Source organism: Elaeis guineensis, chromosome 9 (assembly GCF_000442705.2).
Source record: "Elaeis guineensis isolate ETL-2024a chromosome 9, EG11, whole genome shotgun sequence".
Taxonomy (NCBI): Eukaryota; Viridiplantae; Streptophyta; class Magnoliopsida; order Arecales; family Arecaceae; genus Elaeis; species Elaeis guineensis.
In genome coordinates this window covers 85,286,129-85,307,651 of record NC_026001.2, presented here as the reverse complement: position 1 = coordinate 85,307,651, position 21,523 = coordinate 85,286,129, and positions in this window count along the sequence as shown.

Genomic DNA, 21,523 nt, shown 5'->3' with positions numbered 1-21,523 from the left:
CTAGACCACTTGAATTAATTCACATGAACTTATTTAGACCGACTAGGATCACAAGCCTATGTGGTAAGAAATATGGACTTATGATTATAGATGACTTTTCAAGATTTACATGGGTTTTATTTTTGGCACATAAAGATAAAATCTTTTTCACTTTCTCAAAATTTTATAGAAAAGTTTCAAATGAAAAGAACACTATAATAGTTTGTATTTGTAGTGATCATAGAATAGAATTTAAAAATCAAAATTATAAAAATTTTTGTAATAAAAATAGAATTGAACATAATTTTTTTGCATCAAGGACACGACAACAAAATTGTGTAGTTGAAAGAAAAAATAAAATCCTATTAGATATGGCCCATATCATATTGTGTGAAGAAAATTAATCCAAATACTTTTGGGTTGAAGCCGTAAATACAGCATGTTATATCCTAAATAGAGTTTCAATCCAATCAATTTTAAAGAAAATCTCCTATGAGCTTTGAAAAAGAAAAAGATCTAATATTAACTATTTTCTTATTTTGGTTGCAAATGCTATATATATAATCATGGAAAAGATAATCTAGGTAAATTTGATGCTAAGTCAGATGAGGATATCTTTCTTGGATACTTTATATCCAGCAAAGCATACAGGACCTTCAACAAAAGCACCTTGGTTGTTGAAAAAACCATTCATATCATTTTTGATGAAGCTAACAATCCTTCCTCGAGAAAGAAAGACTTGCTTAATGATGATACAAGTATCCTAGAGAATGGATTAAAGGAGCTCAATTTGAAAGAAAAATCAATCCAAAGAGATGATGAAGCAACAAAGGATGATGAACAAGAGAAGAATGTTGAACAAGAGGTAACTAGAGAGTATAGTAATCTACCCAAAAAGTGAGGGTATGCACTTAACCATCCAAGAAACCTTATCATAGGTGATCTTTCACAAGAGGTAAGAACTAGAGCTTCGTTTAGAGATACTTTTAATTATCTTGCTTTTGTCTCACAAATTGAATCTAAAAATATAAAAGAGGCTGAAAATGATTCAAACTAGATGATTGCTATGCGAGAAGAACTCAATCAATTTGAAAGAAATAATGTTTGGACTCTAGTTAGTAGGCCTATTGACCACCCCATAATTGGAACAAAATAGGTTTTCAAAAATAAATTAGATGAATATGATAATATAATTAGAAATAAAGTTAGACTGGTTGCAAAAAGATATAATCAAAAAGAAGAAATTGATTTTGATGAAACATATACTCTTGTAGCAAGATTAGAAGCCATTAGACTATTACTTGGTTTTGCTTACTACATGAACTTTAAATTATTTCAAATGGATGTAAAGAGTGCATTCTTGAATGGTTACATCTCAAAAGAAGTTTTTGTAGAACAACCTCTTAGATTTGAAAATCATATTTTTTCTAATTATATTTTTAAACTAAACAAAGCATTATATAGATTAAAACAAGCACCTAGAGCATGGTATGAGAGACTGAGCAAATTCATATTAGAAAATAAATTCACTAGAGATAGTGTTGACACAATATTATTTTTGAAAAAAAAAATTGATGGCCTTCTTGTAGTTCAAGTATATGTAGATGATATCATATTTGAAGCTACTAATGAGGATCTTTATCAAGAGTTTGCTGAGTTAATGCAGAGAGAATTGAGATAAGCATGATGTGGGAGCTAACCTTCTTGTTTAGGCATCTTTATCAACCAAACCAAGTATGTAAAAGAGATGCTCAAGAAGTTTCGTATAGAGAATGCAAAGGAGATCGGCACATCAATGAGTCCCATATGCAAGCTTGACAAAAATGAAAATGATAAAAGTGTAAATGAAAAGCTCTACAAATGTATGATTGGTTTTCTACTCTATTTAACTATAAATAGACTGAACATACTTTTTAGTATTTGTATGTGTGCAAGATTCCAATCTAACCCTAAAGAATCACACATGTTAGCTGTTAAAAGAATTTTTAGATATCTTGTTAACACACCAAACTTGGGATTATGATATTCAAAATAATCCTTAATTAATTTAATAGGTTACTCAGATGTAGACAATGAAGGATGTAAAATAGATAGAAAGAGCACTAGTGGCACATGCCAATTTTTTGGATTGAACTTAATTTCATAGTATAGCAAAAAGCAAAACTCCATAGCTCTATCAACGACTGAGGCAGAATATATTGCTGCGGAGAGTTACCGTGCTCAAATACTATGAATTAAGTAGTAACTCGAAAACTTTGGAATTAAGCAAAACAAAATATCTATAAGATGTGATAACACGAGTACCATCAATCTAACTAAAAATCTCATTCAATACTTTAGAACTAAATATATTGAAATTAGACATCATTTTATTAGAGATCATGCACAAATAATAACATTATATTTGAATTTATTTCGACTAAAAAATAATTAGCTGATATTTTCACTAAATGTTTAAATGAAGATAAATTTAATAAAATTCGAGGTGAATTAGAGATTTATGATCCTTTTCAATAAATTTACTTCAGTGTGTTTGTTGTTATTGTAATGCTTGACTTGATTCTTATTTTTCAAAATTTTATTGAATTAATTTAAAATCTTTCAAATTTTTTGAAATTATAGGTCGACCTGGCTTAACTCTGTAGCCAAGCTGACTCAACTATCGAGCCATCTCGACGGTTGCTCGAGCTAGCTCGATGTGTCGGGATCTAGCTTTTAAAACTTTTAATTTTTTCAAAAACCCTATTCATTGTTCACCCGAGCTTGCCCTATTCCTCCATTTTCCGGCTCTAAGTCCATTCCCTTCAAAAATCTCATCTTTTTTCTTCATCCAACACTCATCCACTTTGATTCTCGAGACATGGCTTCAAAATCTTGTACGGCTAAGGCAAAGAAATGACTAGCAGCTGGATCAAGTAAAACTTGTTCGTCGAAGAGGCCATGCAGAGGTTCTGCTCGATCCACCCCATCTTCATCAACCTCTGCTCCAGTTTAGATTTCTATGGCATCTTGAGCTATCACAACTGGCAAGAAGGTTGATTTTAGATTTTTGGACCAGCAAGGGTTTAGGATTGGATCATGGATCTGATAGTAAAGGTGAAAAATGATATGCTCACTCGAGGTACCAACTTATCCCCACCGTATTCATGAATTTTTCAAGAATCTGAAGTTGGGCACCTAGTCATTGAGTCAGAAGTAAAAGGCACTAAGATTATTTTGGATCAACATAGTTTGGGGCACTTTCTGAAAATGTCCCATTTCTATCTCCAGAATATTGAAATGCCGAATGACTTTGAGACAATGGAGAAGCCCATAGGCAAAAAACTTTCGAAGAAATTTGACATCAACAATGCCAACCTTTTGCCTGCTAAACTAAAGCTCCTCCATAGCATGGTTGGTAGAATCTTTTTTTCAAAGATTGGGAGGTTCAATTGAGTTTTCTCTAGGGACTTGGGCTTTATGTCTCACATGATTGAAGGTAATGTAATTAACCTACCATTCTTCATGATTGAACAAATTAAGACAATAGCAAGAAAATCAAAAACTAAGGCCTGTCTGCCATATGGAATGGTGTTCACCTTGATTTTCAGAGAGATTAGCATAGATTTGGATGGAGAGGACTATCAATCACTCAAGCATGCTGACTATTATACTTTACAAACTCTCCATTACATAAAATTTAAAAATATGAGAAATGAGTGGGTCAGACAAGTTGAGGGTGTTTAGCCTAAAACAGAAGGAGAACAGTCCGAGAATTCAAAGTCTTTTGAGCGATCTTCCCCCTCTGATTCTGGTCAAGCACTGCCCCCTGCACCTGCTACTAGCCCTTCCTTACCTACTCCAGTGGATGCTCCACAGTCCCCTCCTCCTATTCCGACCCCTGCATTAGTGGCTGATGACCATCATCCAACTTTCCCTCGTACACCTCACGTGCCCCACACAGTATCTACAGAGGGATTTCTTGATCAGATATTTGATAGGATGGGAAGGATATTTTAGAATTTCAAGACTCAAATTTTATAGAGTCAAGAGATATCTCAGGAGCACATTCAGTCCTTGATCCAGCAGCTCCATGGAGATTTGCTCAAAATCACACTGAGGCTTGAGAGCTTCGAGTGAGTTGTGGACCATAGACCCATTACAGATCAGCGGACTGACTCTTCAGCTCTTTAACAGTACATATCATAGAGTCTTGATGAGCAAAAAATATCCACTGAGAGACTTTTTAATTCATTAAGCCAGCAGATCAGCAATTTATCCCAAAGTTTGGATATTTTTGAGAAGAGATAGCTTGAGACAACTAAGGTGGCGGATCAGTTGAAGGGAGAGGTTGCTAGAATTCTTCGACGAGCTGAGGAGATCATGATTTTTTAGCAAGCCTACACAGAGATTTTTATCACTGTATTTTGTTGAGTTTAGGAGCAATTGGATCAGATTTGATCTCGAATTTTTCCACCCTCCACCTAGCTCAAATTCTCTACTAGCCAGCCCCACCCTTCCACTCCTAGACCTCCATTCAGTGCCACTCAAACCTGGCACTGGCTTTCATCCCCTTCTCCCTGGCCCTTTTGCTCATATCCAGAGTAAAACCTCGGCTCCTTCCTCTTCATCATCCTATCCCCCTGATCCTATTATAGAAGAATTGATAGATGAAGACTCTAGCCTTTACTGTAGATTTTCCTATATAGCTTTATCTTTTTTTTTTGGATGTTGTATTATTTGAATAGCCTCATTTTGTAAGCAATACAAATCTGTATTGTAGCTAATGATTAATGCATATTTTCCTCTCTTTATTTTCTTTGTCTACTTGTGTCTTATTCTAAATGTTCCATGTAAGAAATTTTTTAATCAGAATTACATCAAATTAAATAGACAAGTCTAACCTAGAAATTAAATTAAAAAGGTAAATCTACCAACAACCTTATTCTATTTCTCCTCATGTAATTTTGATGAAAATAAAAAGGGGGAGAGTTAGCAAAGAAATAGACAATGCAATGAAACTTAAGTCGATGTAAAAATGAAAAGAGTAAGTAAAAATGAAAATTTTTTGGCATAATCTAATGGGGAGCACAATGACCTCAATTGAAACCTAAAGTTCAACTTGAAAATAATTTTGCACAATATAAGGGGGAGCATTATTGAAAATCTAAAATATTTTTAAAAATTTGAAAAATATGAAAACTTAATGTATTTGACTGTCATGTAATTAAATCATACATATTATACATCTTGATCATAGTAAGTATTCTTTAATGAGTGCTTAATATTTTATCATCATCAAAAAAGAAGAGATTATTGCCCCCCAAGTGATTTTGATGATGACCAAACATTGAAGCACACAATTACTAATATTTTCTTTTTAAGTGTTGTAAAGATTGGAAGAAAGCGAGCTCTTTGATCAAAATAAGAAAGAAACCAAGTTTGGAGGGATTTGGCTCATGAAAAATCAGTTTGGATAAGTGGAACTGACTCTGTCAACAACCGAGCTGACTCTGATATGGTATGGATTCAATAATTTGGCTTGGCACACAGTCGAGCCACTCGAGGTAAATCTGAGTCGGCTCTCTCAGGATGATAGAAAGACTATTTTTGTAGATCCTAAGAGCCGAGCCAGTTCGAAGACAATCCAAGCCAGTTCTGTTAGAAAAATAGAAAATTGATTTATGGTGGATGCTATCGAACTAGCTCAAAGATCAATCCGAGCCAACTCTCTCAGAAAATAGAAGGCCTGATCCTTGAAACTTGCCGATCAAGCTGACTCGAAGGTGTCTAATAGCCTCAACGACTAGTTCCCAAATATAATTTTTTCAGCCTATCAAAGCTTCCAATGACTATTTTTCACCCCCAACGGTCAAAAATAACTAGTTTTGAGCTCTATTCACTTCAAACTTGATGGGAATGCTCAAGATATCAAAAGAAGAAAGAGGAGCATTTAAAAGAGAACCATTTCATTGAAAAGAGAGAATTTTTTGAATTTCAAACATTCAGAAAAGCTCACCCACTTCCATCCAAATATTTCTAGATTTTTTGAGAGCGTTGAAGAGCTATTGAAGAGCATTAATTACTAGCATTCAAAAGGACAATAACTGAGCTACATCGAAAACAAAATTTGCTCAACCAAGGGGCTATATTTGTTGTAACTTTTCTGTTTCTCACAGTTTACTATAATTAGTTTCAGTAGGAGCTGAAACTAAGGAAAAGATTCAATCCACCCCTGCAATTGGATTGCGTGGCCTTGGTTAAAGCGTGTGAAGATTGTGGTTAGTAAACCAAATGAAAAACCAACTAGATTTGTGGATAGTGAGCCCAATTAAAATTATTGGATTTTTATGTCGGGGCATGCATGTATATTTTAAAAAAAAATTTTAAACAATGTAGTAAAATAAAATATTAAAATATTTTTTAATCTACATCATGCATGCATAAAATATAAAAACTAGGATCTACTTCATATGCTGAAATTGAACGCATGCTGAACTTATGCAGAAATTGAATATGTGATCGAATACATACCTATTTCATAAATTCTTTTTTCAAATCTGGATCTAGAAGAGAGTAAGTTATCCCTTAGCCATGCAAGTACTTGACCTCTATGGGTATCCACTTAAGATCAGTCTGGAACAGCTCTCTTTAGTATTGATTTTTTTTTCTAAAAAAATCAGCCTGCAAATATGAACGAAGCCTGTATCGCGATCAACTCTTTGATCCTTTCTTGACCTTCTTCTTCTCTTCTTCTTTTGCTTTTATTTCCTTGATTATGAAGCAATCAGAGACTAGAAACCAGTAAACAAAGGATGACACCCAAACTCCTTTGGGTGTGGAAGATAGAGGATGCCCAAGCCTTGGGTGTTGGCTCTTCAAGGAGAAGAGAGGGGAGAAGAGAGAGGGGCCGTGGGCACTTCTATGAAGGCATGGGGCTGCTGGATTTCAATGCTTAGAAGCTTTAAGGAAGATCCCTTTAAATAGGTAGAAGGTTTGAATCCTATTCAAAACCAAACAATTACTTAATATAAGTCCTACTTATATTAGGAATCCTTATTCCTTTAGTTATTTGACTTCCTTTAGGAGATCCTTTAAGCGCCAACTATTGGAGCCTTTGTACACACAAATACACATGCCACATGGCACCCATGGGATGCTCCATGCTGGTCCCACACATCTTCTAATGGGTGGACACGTCCAACTTGATCAAATCAAGTGGCACCCAATCAAAACTATCAAAAAAATTAATTAAACACTTGAATCCTTAATTCATTTGATCCAAAATCCTAGGCACCCAACAATTAGAGCCCAATGAATCTAATTCATTTAGGTTATTAGCAAATAATTAAACTTAAATTAATCTTATCAAATAAAAAATTCAAATATGAAGAAAAAATTAGGTCTCACCATATGCTAGCAAGATTATCCTGAACCCAATAAGATTTCTCTAAACCCAATTGGGACTTCATAAGCCCAATTACTTATTTCAGACTAATCTCTTTATTGTATGACCCCATACATTCACTTCTATCTAGTAGTAAGATATACAATGATCTCTATCATAGTATCATTAAAATTTTTTTAATGGATCAGAACAATTTCACTCTAACTCATCAAGGATTGTTAATCCTGAGCAATCCTAGTGAGCTCTCACAATCCATCAATGACACCTAGCAGTATGTAGTGGCAACTCAGTAGAATCGAAAAAGAACCTCAAGGTGTAGTTCACGTATGATTCAATCTCTCTATCGTGAGTCCCGACTAGATGGCAAGTCATGAATAAATCATCAAACCTCATCATTAGTCATATAATAGATTCGATCAGCTCAAATCCAATTGTGATCCTTATAAAAAAATTTTTCATCAATCACACAGCTATGACCACAGACTCTCGGACTTAGCATCTCAAATTTTATAAGATTACTCCTCTCTATCATGGTCGATAGATTTTATTTTGATGTGCATCCTACTTCTACAGTGGATCAATTGTCACCAACATCCACTACAAGGACTCATTGAGATTATGTTTATGTGTCAGTCAAACTTGAGCAGCCTCACTGCGAGCAGTCATACTATCACAGGTCAAAAGATCATTCACACAACTACAGCATCGAGACAATCACTGACGATCGAATAGACATCTAAGTGATCTCTCTTATGGTTACGCTCAGTACTAGTTGTTCTCTAATAACTATCCACACTCATCGCTCAGTGTCTCTACACTGTAGATCAGAGACTTATCTATTCTGAAGGAAGCGATCTATGCATCGGTCTATCCAGATCAATCATCATCCTCATGATGATGGTATGATCGAGAGTATTTAAAAATTATATACATATCTCTAATTCTTAATACTTTGAGAATATGTATTGAAATATTAATTCCATGGATGATTCAAGGATACATCACACTTGAATAAAAATTAAACTTGTCTTTTTATTGATCAAATCAATGTATCAAGTACAAAATTGTATCCTAGCTTTATTATAATATGTCAACCATATTGGCTTCTAGGACATACATCTAACAATTTTCCACTTGGACTAAAGTCAATTGGCCACTAATCTAAGTCCCATCTTCTCAAGGTGGACTTCCATCTTTGGCTGGCTCAATTGCTTTATCGGTGGAACTGCCACATTATCTATGGAGTCTACTCTTCGCATCTCGACATATTTCTTTTGAGATAGTCACATATATTGCTGCTCTATGTGCTTGGACTTCTGGTAGGATCTTGACTCCTTAAAAAGGGCTATGGTGATATTATCTTTGCAATACTATGTCATGGTATCTAATAGCATGACATCCAGTTCTACAACTAACAGTAGAATTAGAATTCATCCTATACATCTACAGCATACTCAGCTTCTATTGATCGATTGCTCAGAACCCTTCTAATACATTGAACAAGAATACACTCTGATGTAAATATTCTATCATCAGCATCCATGTATCCTCCCACTCTTAGCTTTTCTTCAAAGATCAGGAATCTAAATCCTTAGTGCTTCTCAAGTACTTAAGGATGTTCTCACAGTAATCCAGCACTCTCAGCTTGGATTCAACTGATATCTACTCGTGACATTCACAACAATGGCTATATCAGATTAAGTACATAGCATGGCATACTCTTATACCCAAGAGGTAGAAGTTTCCTTTCAAGGCTTTCTATGCTAAACTCTTTCAGCATCTTCTCTTTGTACTTTTTTATGAAAAGATAAGCATTCACTTGAATCTATTTCTATAGACCTTAATTCCAAGAATATAGCATACTTCTCCTAGATCTTTCATGGAGAATACCTTAGACAATCATTTTTTGACCATGATCAGTATGAGAATATCATTCCCAATGAAAAAAATATTATCCATATATAATATGAAGAATATTATTGCATTCTCACTGATCCTTTTGTATACATAAAATTCTTCTTCATTTTTGATGAAATCAAATGATTTGATCGTATCATCAAAATGAAGATTTCAACTCCGTGAAGCTTGCTTTAATTCGTATATCACTACAAGAAATATCACTTTTTGCGATGAATTCATTTGTGATGAAAATATATTTCATCACAAATAAAGATATTTATAATGAAAATAAAAATTCATTGCTAATAATTATTTATTTATGATAAAAATTATTTTTCATTGCAAATAGATGCATATTTGTGATGAAAAAAAATTTATCATAATTACAAATTATTTATGATCTAATTAATCATCATAAATAATAAAATATTTATTTTAATTTTAAATTTTCAAATATTAGCGATGAAAATAGTTTCATCATAAATAATAGAAGTATTTACATCAAAAATTAAATTTTTATCATAAATACTAGTTATTTATGATAAAAATTTTTCATCACTAATATTTAAAAAAATACAAAAAAAATTTAAAAATTCAACAATTAAAGTTTACTTGTGACAAAATATTTACATCGTAAATAATAAAGTATTGGTGATGAAAGTTAATTTTCATCATAAATATCAATTATTTATGATGAAAATTTTTCATCTCTAATATGTAAAAAAAATAAAAAATTAGAAAAATTTAAAAATTAAAAATTATTTGTGACAAAAATTATGCATCACAAATTATGAAGTATTGATGATAAAAATTAAATTATTTATGATGATAATTTATCATCTCTAATACATAAAAAATAAAAAATTATAAAAATTTAAAAATTATTAATTATTTATGATGAAAATATTATGTCATAAATAATGAGTATTTGCAAAGAAAAGTCATATTCTATCATAAATAATCAATTATTTATGATGAAAAATTTTATCGCTAACACTATAATAAAATTAAAAATTTTATATTTTTAGATATTTATGACATAAATTTATGTCATAAATAACTCAACTATTTACGATAAAATTTGATTTTATGTCATAAATAAAAGTTATTACTGACAAAAATTTCATCATTAATACATTAAAAAGATAGATAACTTAAAAATTTAAAATATAAAAATTATTTACGATGGAAAGATTAATGTCGTAGATCATCAGAATATTTATGATGAAATACTAATTTTTCATCAAAAAATACTAAAAAATTATGATGAATTTTTACATCACTGATAATTAAGAAATTAAAAAATATAAAATTTCAAAAAATTAGGTATTTGCAACTTAAGAACAAGTTTTGTCACTAATAATTGACTTTTAACAATAAATTTTTTAGTCACAAATAATTAAAAGATAAAAAATTAAAATAAATTATCAAATATTTATGATAAAAATACTTCTGTCACTAATAGTTTCAGTATTAGTGACGCAAACCTATATTTTCATCGTCAATAATTGATTTTTTAAAAAATAAAAAATAAAGATAATTTATGATGAAAACTATTCATCGTGAATAATGAATTATTTGCGATGATAAATCGTAATATCATCGCAAATCATCGATTATTTACGATGAATATTTTTTATCGCTAATAGTTAGAAAATATAAAATTTAAAATTTAAAAAAACTAAAGTATTAGTGACTTAGAAAGAGTTTCTATTGTTAGAAGTGGTTTTAGCGACATAAAATTTCGTCGCTAATGTTTAAAATTTGATTCCTTTATTTGAATCATACTAATGATTTATTTATTATTGTTTCAAGTCAGTCTACATTGATCGTCAGGTGAGGATGAGGTCCATCGAAAAATCTCACTTTAAAGTGTTGGAGATGTGAGCACCCAGGACAGCATCTCCAAATAAAAATATCGGTCAGCTACACCAGATCCATTAGGAGATGGTGTGAGCCATGGCAAACCGAGCTGGGCATCATATGCTACAGCTATGCCCCGGTGATGCTTTTCAATTGACGTCATGTTATCCTAACTCAGAGATAGATTTTTTACACCCACTTATAGGTAAAATAAATTATATTACAGATATTTAATTTGTATAGTATTCTACTAATGTTTGTTATTGGCAGGGTGTATTTGATATCGTCGATTTCGGAGATGATCGTGTGAGGCGAGCAATTGATACCCATCTATCCTTGCACTTCAAGGATTATCACCATTACATGCATCAGCATTAGTACCGAGTGGTGCAGGCTCATGGGCAAGAGGCAGCGTGGCTGCAGCCCTACGATAGCATCACCATCGATGATTGGACTACCATATACCGGCATTACGAGTATCCGGCATATCAGGTTACACATCTAAATTTTTTTTTTAGATTTTAATGATCTAATCATTTATTTTTAAATTATACTTATTATCTACTAATTTTACTGTTAATTTTACAGAGATGATGTGCCCAGAATGCGACAAATCGGGCGAGACAGATTATGCCACATTATGAGGGTTCGAGATCATTTGCTCGCCACATGGAGCACATGGTACATATTTTTTAAATTTTTAATTATGATATATTTTAATTATTTAATTTTTTTTAATAATTTTCAAATTGCAGAGAGATATTGAGAGTGGCGAGCTTCCTGATAGGATCGATATCTACCAGCAGACACACCAGCGATGGTCGGAGGAGTGGATGATGGGGAGCCAGGAGCTCTTTGTAGGTTTTTTTAATTAATTTTTTATTCATAATTTGATCTTTATTAGAAAATTAAAATAACTCTAATTTTTATTTTTAGGATCATATGATCGACATGAGATCCTAGCCTACCGCTGAGGGCTCGATCGCACCCACAGATGATGAGATCTGTGATCAAGTACTTAGTACGAGACCCTGTTATGTTAAGGGTCTAGGATATGGGATCACTGCTCCTTCATCTTCACGATCATCTAGGACTGAGATCTATTCTACGTGCCAGGCTCGATTAATGGAGGTACAGAGGCAGACTATCAAGGATCGATAGCAGGCTGAGCAGCGAGCTCAGAAGCTGGCTGCACGCACCGACCAGTATCAGTAGCTTCAGATCCAAATGATGGAGCGATGGCGCACATGGAGCAGACAATCCAGATACTGAGCCAGCAGCAGGCCGGTTCGAGCTCCATCGAGCATTCTCCATCCCCATCTCGTTCTTCACATTCCGATATGTGACAGTTCTTTAATGTATTCTTTTAAAAACTCTTATAATTTTAATTTGATATAATAAAATAATAAAATTTATTTATCATTTTATTATGTAAATTTCTTATTCAAATTTTTTTATTTATAAAAAATATTATACATATAACTTAAAAAAATATATCCAAATTTAAAAAAAATAATTAGTGACAAAATTATTACCGATGAAATATTCATCACAAAAAAAATTATAAAAATGATTTATTTTTTTAAAAAATATATAATTAACAGTGATGAAAATTTTTTTATTGTAAATAATTATTAGCGACATAAAATTCTATTAAAAAAATATTTATTTATGATGTAAATATTAGTCATTAAAGTTTTTTAATTTTTATTTTTTAATTAAATAAAATTTTTGGTGATGAAAAATTTTCATCACTAAAAAGTTTGAAATAATAGCGACGAATATGTTTTCATCGCTATTAATTTGTTATTTATTAGTGACTGTTATTTTCATCGTAAATTATTTTTTTTATGAATAATTTTTTTATTTTTAATTTTTTATAATGAAAATATTTCATCATAAATTACTTTTATTGACGATGAAGAAAAATTTTTATCATAAAATATTATCAACGACGGTATTTTTTGCAATGAAATTTTAGCGATAAAATTTTTATCGCTAATTATTATTAGCGACGAAATTGGCTTATTAGCGATGAAAATTTTTCGTAGCTAATAACTTATTTTTTTGTAGTGTATGGACCTTTGCAGCTTGCAGACTCTGTGATCAACATCACCAAATGTGAAACCCAAAGACTGCTCCATACAGATATCTTCTTCAAGATATCCATTCAGGAAAGCAGTTTTTACATTCATCTGATTTCATAATCATAATAAGCTGTAATAACAAACAGAGTGCGGATAGATTTCAGCATGGCTATGGACGAGAAGGTTTCTTGATAGTCAATACTCTCACGCTGGATATAATTTTTTACCATAAGTCTAGCTTTATATGTCTCTACCTTACCATCGGTATCTATTTTTCTTTTGTAGATCTATTTACACCAAATAGGTACTATACCCTCGGATGGATCTACTAAGATCCATACTTGGTTCCAATGCATAGAGTCAATTTCTGACTTTATTGTATCTAATTTTTTCTCGAAATCGATATCAGACATCATCTTGTCAAAGATATTAGAATCATCACCATGACCCTTATATCTCATAAAGAATATTTTCTTTACTTCCTCCATAGGCATACCCAAATACCTTTCAGAAGGTCGAGAGACCCTGTTAGATCTACGAGATGGTAGAGGAACATCAACTACTAGCTCATGAATAATGGGTTCCTGAGGATCTATAGCTCTTTGCTCTTCAGAAATTTTTTCTTCGAGCTCAACTAATCTCCCACTGCTACCATCCTGGATAAATATTTTTCTAGGAATATGATGTTCTGACTCACAATTACACATTGTGATCTTGTAAAAAGTAGTAGTATCCCATTGATTCTTTTGGATACCTTATAAAACGAGCTTATACAGATCTATCCTCTAATTTATCAGCCATCTATCTCTTGATATAGATTGGACATCCCCAAGTCTTAAACTCGACTTCTTACCATACCATATCTCATACGGAGTGGTAGAAATAAATTTTGATGGAACCTTATTCAACAGATGAATTGCAGTTAATAAGACATGTCCCCAAAGATATAAAGATAAATCAGTGAAGCTCATTATGGGCCTGACCATATCTAATAGGGTCCTATTCCTCCTTTCGGATATCTTGTTAAGTTGAGATATTCTGGAAGGAGTCTATTGAAAGACTATACCGTTGTTCTTAAGATATCTCAAAAATTTTTGACTAAGGTATTCACCTTCTCGATCAGATAAAAGAACCTTAATGGATTTGCCTGTTTGTTTTTTCTACTTCATTTCTGAATTCTTTAAACTTTTCAAAGGCTTCAGACTTGTGTTTGATCAGATACACATATCCATACCTAGACAGATCATCGATAAAGATGATGAAATAGCTGTAACCACTCCTGACCTGCACATCAAATGGTCCACACACATCAGTGTGTATCAGGGCAAGTAACTCAGTGGCCCTTTTTCCATATCTTACAAAAGACAACTTGACCATTTTTTCTCGAAGACAAGATTCATAAGCTAGATATGACTCTGGATGAAGAGAGACAAAGATCCCATCCTTTTCTAGTTTGTTTGTCCTGTCCTCTCCAATATGGGCTAGTCTATGATGCCATAAGTACTTCTGGATAATTTCATCTCTGGATTTCTTTTGACCTATGGCTTTCACTATTTGCTCATTCAAATTTACATTCGCATCAACATGCAAGTGATATAGACTGTCAATTAAAAGACCACATGCAACCAATTTATTTCATAAATAAATTAAACAAAAGTCTTTATTGAAATTAAATTCAAAACCATCCTGTGCTAGCACAAACATGAAAATCAAATTCCGACTAGCTACAGGAACAAAATAACAATCTTTTAAATCTAATCTAAAATCTAATGGTAATCGAAGAGGATAAGTGTCAATGACTTCTACAGTAATTTTTGCTCCATTATCGATCCGAAGAATCATGTCACCTTCTCTCAACCTTGTACTTTCTATTAGACCTTGTGTTGAGGTACATATATGAGCACTCAAATCAGAATCCAATACCTAACTAGAAGTAGAAGAAATCATAAGGTTAGATTCAATTACGAGCATATCATCTGAAAGTTTATCACCCTTCTTAGTCTTTAGGCTCTCTAGATAGAGTGGACAATTCCTCCTCTAGTGGCCGTCAGCATCGCAGTAGAAACACTTTTCCTTTACTTCAGCCTTCTTTGGAACGTCCTTCTTTGGCTTGTTCTCTTTCTTCTGCTTCTTAGTAGATTTGTTCTTCTTCTTCCAACCAGACTTTCTCTTGGTCAAAGAAGTCCACTCCATAGTGAGAACAGTGTCCCTTGAACTCTTCAAGGTTCCTTCCATAGTGACCATATGTTGACTAGTTCGAGTATAATGCAATCAAGTTTGTTTATATAAAAATTTACAATAAATTGACTATATGAACTCATAAGGGATTGAAGGATCAAATCCATCTGTAATTTCTTTTGCATACAAGCTGGAGCTTTCTAAGCTCCTCAATATCCTTGATCGCTATCACATAGTGCTCATAGACTGACTGTCCTTCGTGCATCTTCAGATTGAAGAGTCTCTTGGATACTTCGAAACGTGCTGTATGGCTCTGCTCACCATACAACTCTTGTAGATGAGTGATCATAGCCCTGACAATGGGCATATGCTCATGCTAGCTTTGCAACTCATTTGACATGGATGCCAGCACATAACACTTGACCCAACTGTGTTCATCCATCCACTTTTTACAAGTAGTTCTTTGCTCAACAGTAGGACAGTTTGATAATACTAGGAGTTTCTGATCGAGTACATGACCTAATTTTTCAGAAGTCAGGATAATCCTGAGATTTCTTAACCAGTCTTTATAGTTTGTTCCAGTCAAATGATTGAATTCAAGGATGTCGGATAGAGGGTTTGAGAATGATATTGTTTAACTACGAGAGTAGAGTTTCAAGTTAGACTTTTGTACTTTAAAGTTATATTTACTTTTAGAAATTTTAAGATGCAAACAATCACTCCCACTAATTTTTTGGATCCCTCCACTCCTCGGGTGGGAAATGAAAATCACAAATAGATTTCGAGTGGGTGCTGCAGTCCCACCGATGTCATGTACCTCATCTAACAGTTATTGGTAACATACATACCAATGTGTGGATAACTCTTTATCCAGATGCTTCTCTAAGCATGTTGCAACAACTTGATCTTTAAGTCATGTGGTTTCACCTAACAGTTATTGACCACACTCCTTAGTTAAGCCCGATCCACCGTTCACAAGCAGGTGCAAGGTCGTCATTGGGTCCCTCACCTAACAGTTATTGGGCCCAACCCCATCTTTACCCTAGAGTAACTCTTTGCTAATAGAGTGGTTACATGTTCCTGGTGCAACTGAACCACTGTGATCAATCGAGAATAATTAATATCAGTAACATACCCACACATCTACAACAGTGAAAGATCTATGGACTTAATATTTATGAAAAGATTTAGGTTTAGATCTTATATAATCAGTCATCATATGACTGATCTAATTGGTATGGACTAAACCAAATCGTCAAGCAACCTCATTCAAGACTCAATCTTCCAAATTGGCTAGGTTAGTGAAGATCGATGGGGTTTTCCGCTGCTTTCCTTAGACACCAATAAATTAGCCAGATCAGCAAACAAAATCAATTAAATAACCATCTCTCAATTACTTACCTTAGACACTAATAAGTCAATTGGTCCAAATCGGTTAGCTTAAGCGAATCAAGCTCAAGTCATCAAGCCGTATTAGATCCTTAGGTTAATCGATTCTACATATGAGATTCAATCGATTTGATCAACAATAATTGCATGATCATATAACTTAATTGATCTAATCCTAATCAATACTTGACTCAATTTGATCAATTACTTAATCAAATTAAATCCATTGCATTCAAATCAAAAACCCTAGATACAATCTAATTATATGATCTAATTTTTTGATTTTCTCATAACCAAAATCTTTATGTACAAACATAAATTTTAGATTTCAAAACTAAATTTTAAATCTAAATTTTTTACGTAAAAGATAAGTTTTAAATTATAAAACTTATTTTCAGATTTAACATACAAACATATATCTCATATATATATATATATATATATATATATATATATATATATATATATATATATATATAATTCATATCTAAACAAAAATTCAGATCATAACATGATATCATATATCCCATATATAAATCATAAATCATATTAAAAATAATTTTTTGATCTAAATATGTAATCATATATCTCATATATAAATCATAAATCAAGTTAAATTAAATTTTAGATTTATACATGCATCTACATATCATATGATTATGAACTAAAAATCATTCTAGAATAAAATTTAGATCTATGCATGCTTTCACATGTCAACTATATATTCTAAAATAAATTTTAAATTCAAAATAATTATCTATAAATTTTGTGTATCAAGAAAAAATCAAATTTAAAACTCTTTTCAAAATATGTATGCCAATTTCATGCATATGAAACCCATGGCTCTGATACTACTATTAGATTTTCCATGTCGGGGCATGCATGTATATTTTAAAAAAAAAAATTAAATAATACAGTTGAATAGAAGATTAAAATATCTTTTAATCTATATCATACATGCATAAAATATAAAGTACTAGAATCTACTTTATATGCTGAAATTGAACACATGCTAAACTTATGCTAAAATTGAATATATGATCAAATCACATACCTGTTTCACAAATTCTTTCTTTAAATCTAGATCTAGAAGAGAGTAGATTCTCTCTTAGTTGTGTCAGTACCTGATCTCTATAGATATCCACTCAGGATCAGCCTGGAATTGCCCTCTTTGGTATTAATTTTTTTTCTCTAAGAAAAATCAGCCTGTGAATCTGAACGAAGCCTAGATCGGATCAACTTTTTGATCCTTTCCTTGATCTTATTCTTCTTTTCTTCTCTTACTTTTCTTTCCTTAATTATGAAGCAATCAAAAATTAGAAACTAGCAAACAAAGGAGGACATCCAAACTCCTTTGGGTGTGGAAGATAGAGGATGCCCAAGCCTTGGGCGTTGGCTCTTCAAGGGAGAAGAGAGGGGAAAAGAGAGAGGGGGCATAGGCACTTCTATAGAGGCATGGGGCTACTAGATTTCAATGCTTAGAAGCTTTAGGAAAGGTCCTTTAAATAGGCATAAGATTTGAATCCTATTCAAAACCAAACAACCACTTAATACAAGTCCTACTTGCATTAGGAATCTTTATTCCTTTAGTTATTTGACTCCCTTTAGGAGATCCTTTAGGTGCCAACTATTGGAGCTTTTGTACCCATAAATACACACTACATGGCACCCTTGAGACACCCCATGCTGGTCCTACATACCCTCTAATGGGTGGGCATGCCCAACTTGATCAAATCAAGTGGCACCCAATCAAAACTATCAAGAAAATTAATTAAAAGTTTGATCCCTTAATTTATTTGATTCAAAATCCTAAGTACTCAACAATTGAAGCCCAATAAATTTAATTCATTTAGATTATTAGGAGATAATTAAATTTGAATTAATCTTATCAAATAAAAAATTTAAATATAAAAAAAAATAGATCCAACCATGTGCTAGCAAAATTATCTTGAACCCAATAGGATTTTTCTAAATCCAATTGAGACTTCATAAGCCCAATTGTTTATTTCAGGTCTAATCTCTTTATTGGTGATCCTATAGATTTAATTCTATCTGATAGTAAGATATACAATGATCTCTATCATAGTATCATTGAAACTCTTTTCAATAAGTGGGAACAATTTCATGCTAACTCATCAAGGATTGTCGATTCTGAGCAATCCTAGTGAGCTCTCACAATCCACCAGTGATACCTAACAGCATGTAGTGGTAACCTAGTAGAACTAAAAAAGAACCTTAAGATGTAGTTCACGGGTAATTTAGTCACTCTATCGTGAGTCCCGACTAGATGATAGGTCATGGATAAATCATCAAATCTCATCATCAGTCAAATGATAGACTCGATCAGCTCAAGTTCGATTGTGATCCTTCTGAAAATTCTTTTCCATCAATTACACTGCTGTGGCTACAGACTCTCGGACTTAACCTCTCAAATCCTATAGGAGTACTCCTCTCTATCAAGATTAACAGATTCTATCTTAATGCATATCCTACTCTTACAGTGGGCCAACTGTCACCAACATTCACTACAAGAGCTCATTGAGATCATATTTATGTATCAGTCAAACTTTAGCAATCTCACTATGAGCAATCATACCATCATAGGTCAAAAGATTATTCACACAACTACAGCATCGAGACAATCACTGACGATCGAGTAGAAATCTAAGTGATCTCTCATATGGTCACGCTCAGTACTAGTTATTTTCTAACAATTATCCACACTCATCGCTCAGTGTCTTTACATTATAGATCAGAGACTTATCTATCTCAAAGAAAGCAACCTGTGCGTCGGTCTATCCAGATCGATCACTATCCTCATGATCATACTATGATCAGGAGCATTTAGAAATTATATATATATCTTTAATTCTCAACACTTTGAGAATATGTATCGAAATGTTAATTTCATGGATGATTCAAGGACACATCACACTTGAATAAAAATTAAGCTTGTCCTTTTATTGATCAAATCAATATATTAAGTACAAAATTATGTCTTAGATTTATTATAATATGTCAGTCATTTTGACTTTTAGGACATACATCAAACAAAAATTATCCAGCAATAATCTTAAGAAGTTATAGTGAAATTTTCACAAATCTTGCTTGGGGAGTGGACATAGGTACTAGATGTACACTAAACCACTATAAAAATCTTCTTATCTTTATGTGTGTACTTTCTTTCTTTATTCTTTTATTTATATATTGCATCTACTGCATAATTACATTAAAGGCAAAATAGTTAATTCAGCACATACTCATTTTAAGTTTTAAAAACCCAATTCATCCCCCCCTCTTGGGTTGTTTGACTGGGCAACATTCTCCATGGTAGTCGACTTCTCCTAACACAAGATAGCATCAATCAATCTTTATTGAAGAGCACATCAGTCACCCTCACTTACCATAGGGAGAAATTGCTCTTTCCATCATACCGATTGATCTCTATCTTGATTGAATCTATCTTCTCCATCTTCTTTAACCTCGATCAACACCATCATAATCTAGACAACCATGTGCTCTGATACCACTTATGGGAGAATCCCTGATGAGTGCGAAATATGAATCTCCATCCAAGATCTCAACATCGATGACGATGTCGATACCATAAAAAAAAAAAAGAAGAAGAAAGAAGCACAAAGGATAAATTCAAAAAAATAACATGGATCGGCATAAGACTTATCTCTACGGGACATCTAAACTTCACTATGAGAGAAAATAAATACAAGAGAAGATAACACCCTCTCAACTCTTATATATCAATCTCTCTCTCTCAATAAGAAGCTAAAACCCTTACAAAAAGCTCTTAATCAACTCTCTAGAAAGCCCTCTCTCTCTCTGAGCCGCTATAAGCCACTACACTTAAGACTCTAGCCACTATCCCAAGATCCTCAGCTGCTCGCAACTCCACAAGCCGTTAGACCCCTTTAAAAGCACTAAAAACATGTCCTAATCATGTTCAAGCTGCGTATAGGATCCCTATTAGGACTCCAGAACCACCTGTAGCCACCTGATCATGCACGGATGCACCATAGCTGTCTGATCAAGCAAAATAGCACCTAGATCATGTGTAGACCTTGTGAAGCAGTGCGTGGATTGCACTTCACATGGTGGATCGTGACTCACATGGTGGACCACATGAAGACCATGCATCTCACGCACAGGAGCACACTGTGGGCCTACATGCTGCAGGCCTGTGCACCTACAGGCTACATGCTTGTAGGCTTTCTTATCTTGGGCCTCACTGCTATGGGTCGAATTCAAGGTGCCAAAATCCAACATTAGGTTTATTCAAGGGCCAATAGGTTTCTCTCTCTCTTCTTCTTCTTTCCATGGCCAAAATAGAGGTTTTGATGGGTTTCAATCCATCTAAAAGCAAGATGGAGAGGAGGGAAAAGAAGGTTGGGTCTGGCAATGGCATGGCCCATGTAGCCATGGTCAACAGCAAGGTGGCTATGGCTTGGGTGGCGGTCTGATCAGAAGGTACAAGACAAGAGGAAAGTGGGTTGTTGGAATTGTATCCCAAAGCCAATCATCAGTTTATTCACGATTGTGCTAATTATTATAATTATATATAAATTATTGAATTAATAAATATTATTTAGCTTTTTCATCACTCTGTGTACATCTTATTTGAACTCCTATTTTGTGAAGAAGTCTTTAGGACTATTTGAATCAATATAGGAGGATATATCATTTAGTTCTTAAATCCTAGTTCACGATCAAATGATATACTATTATT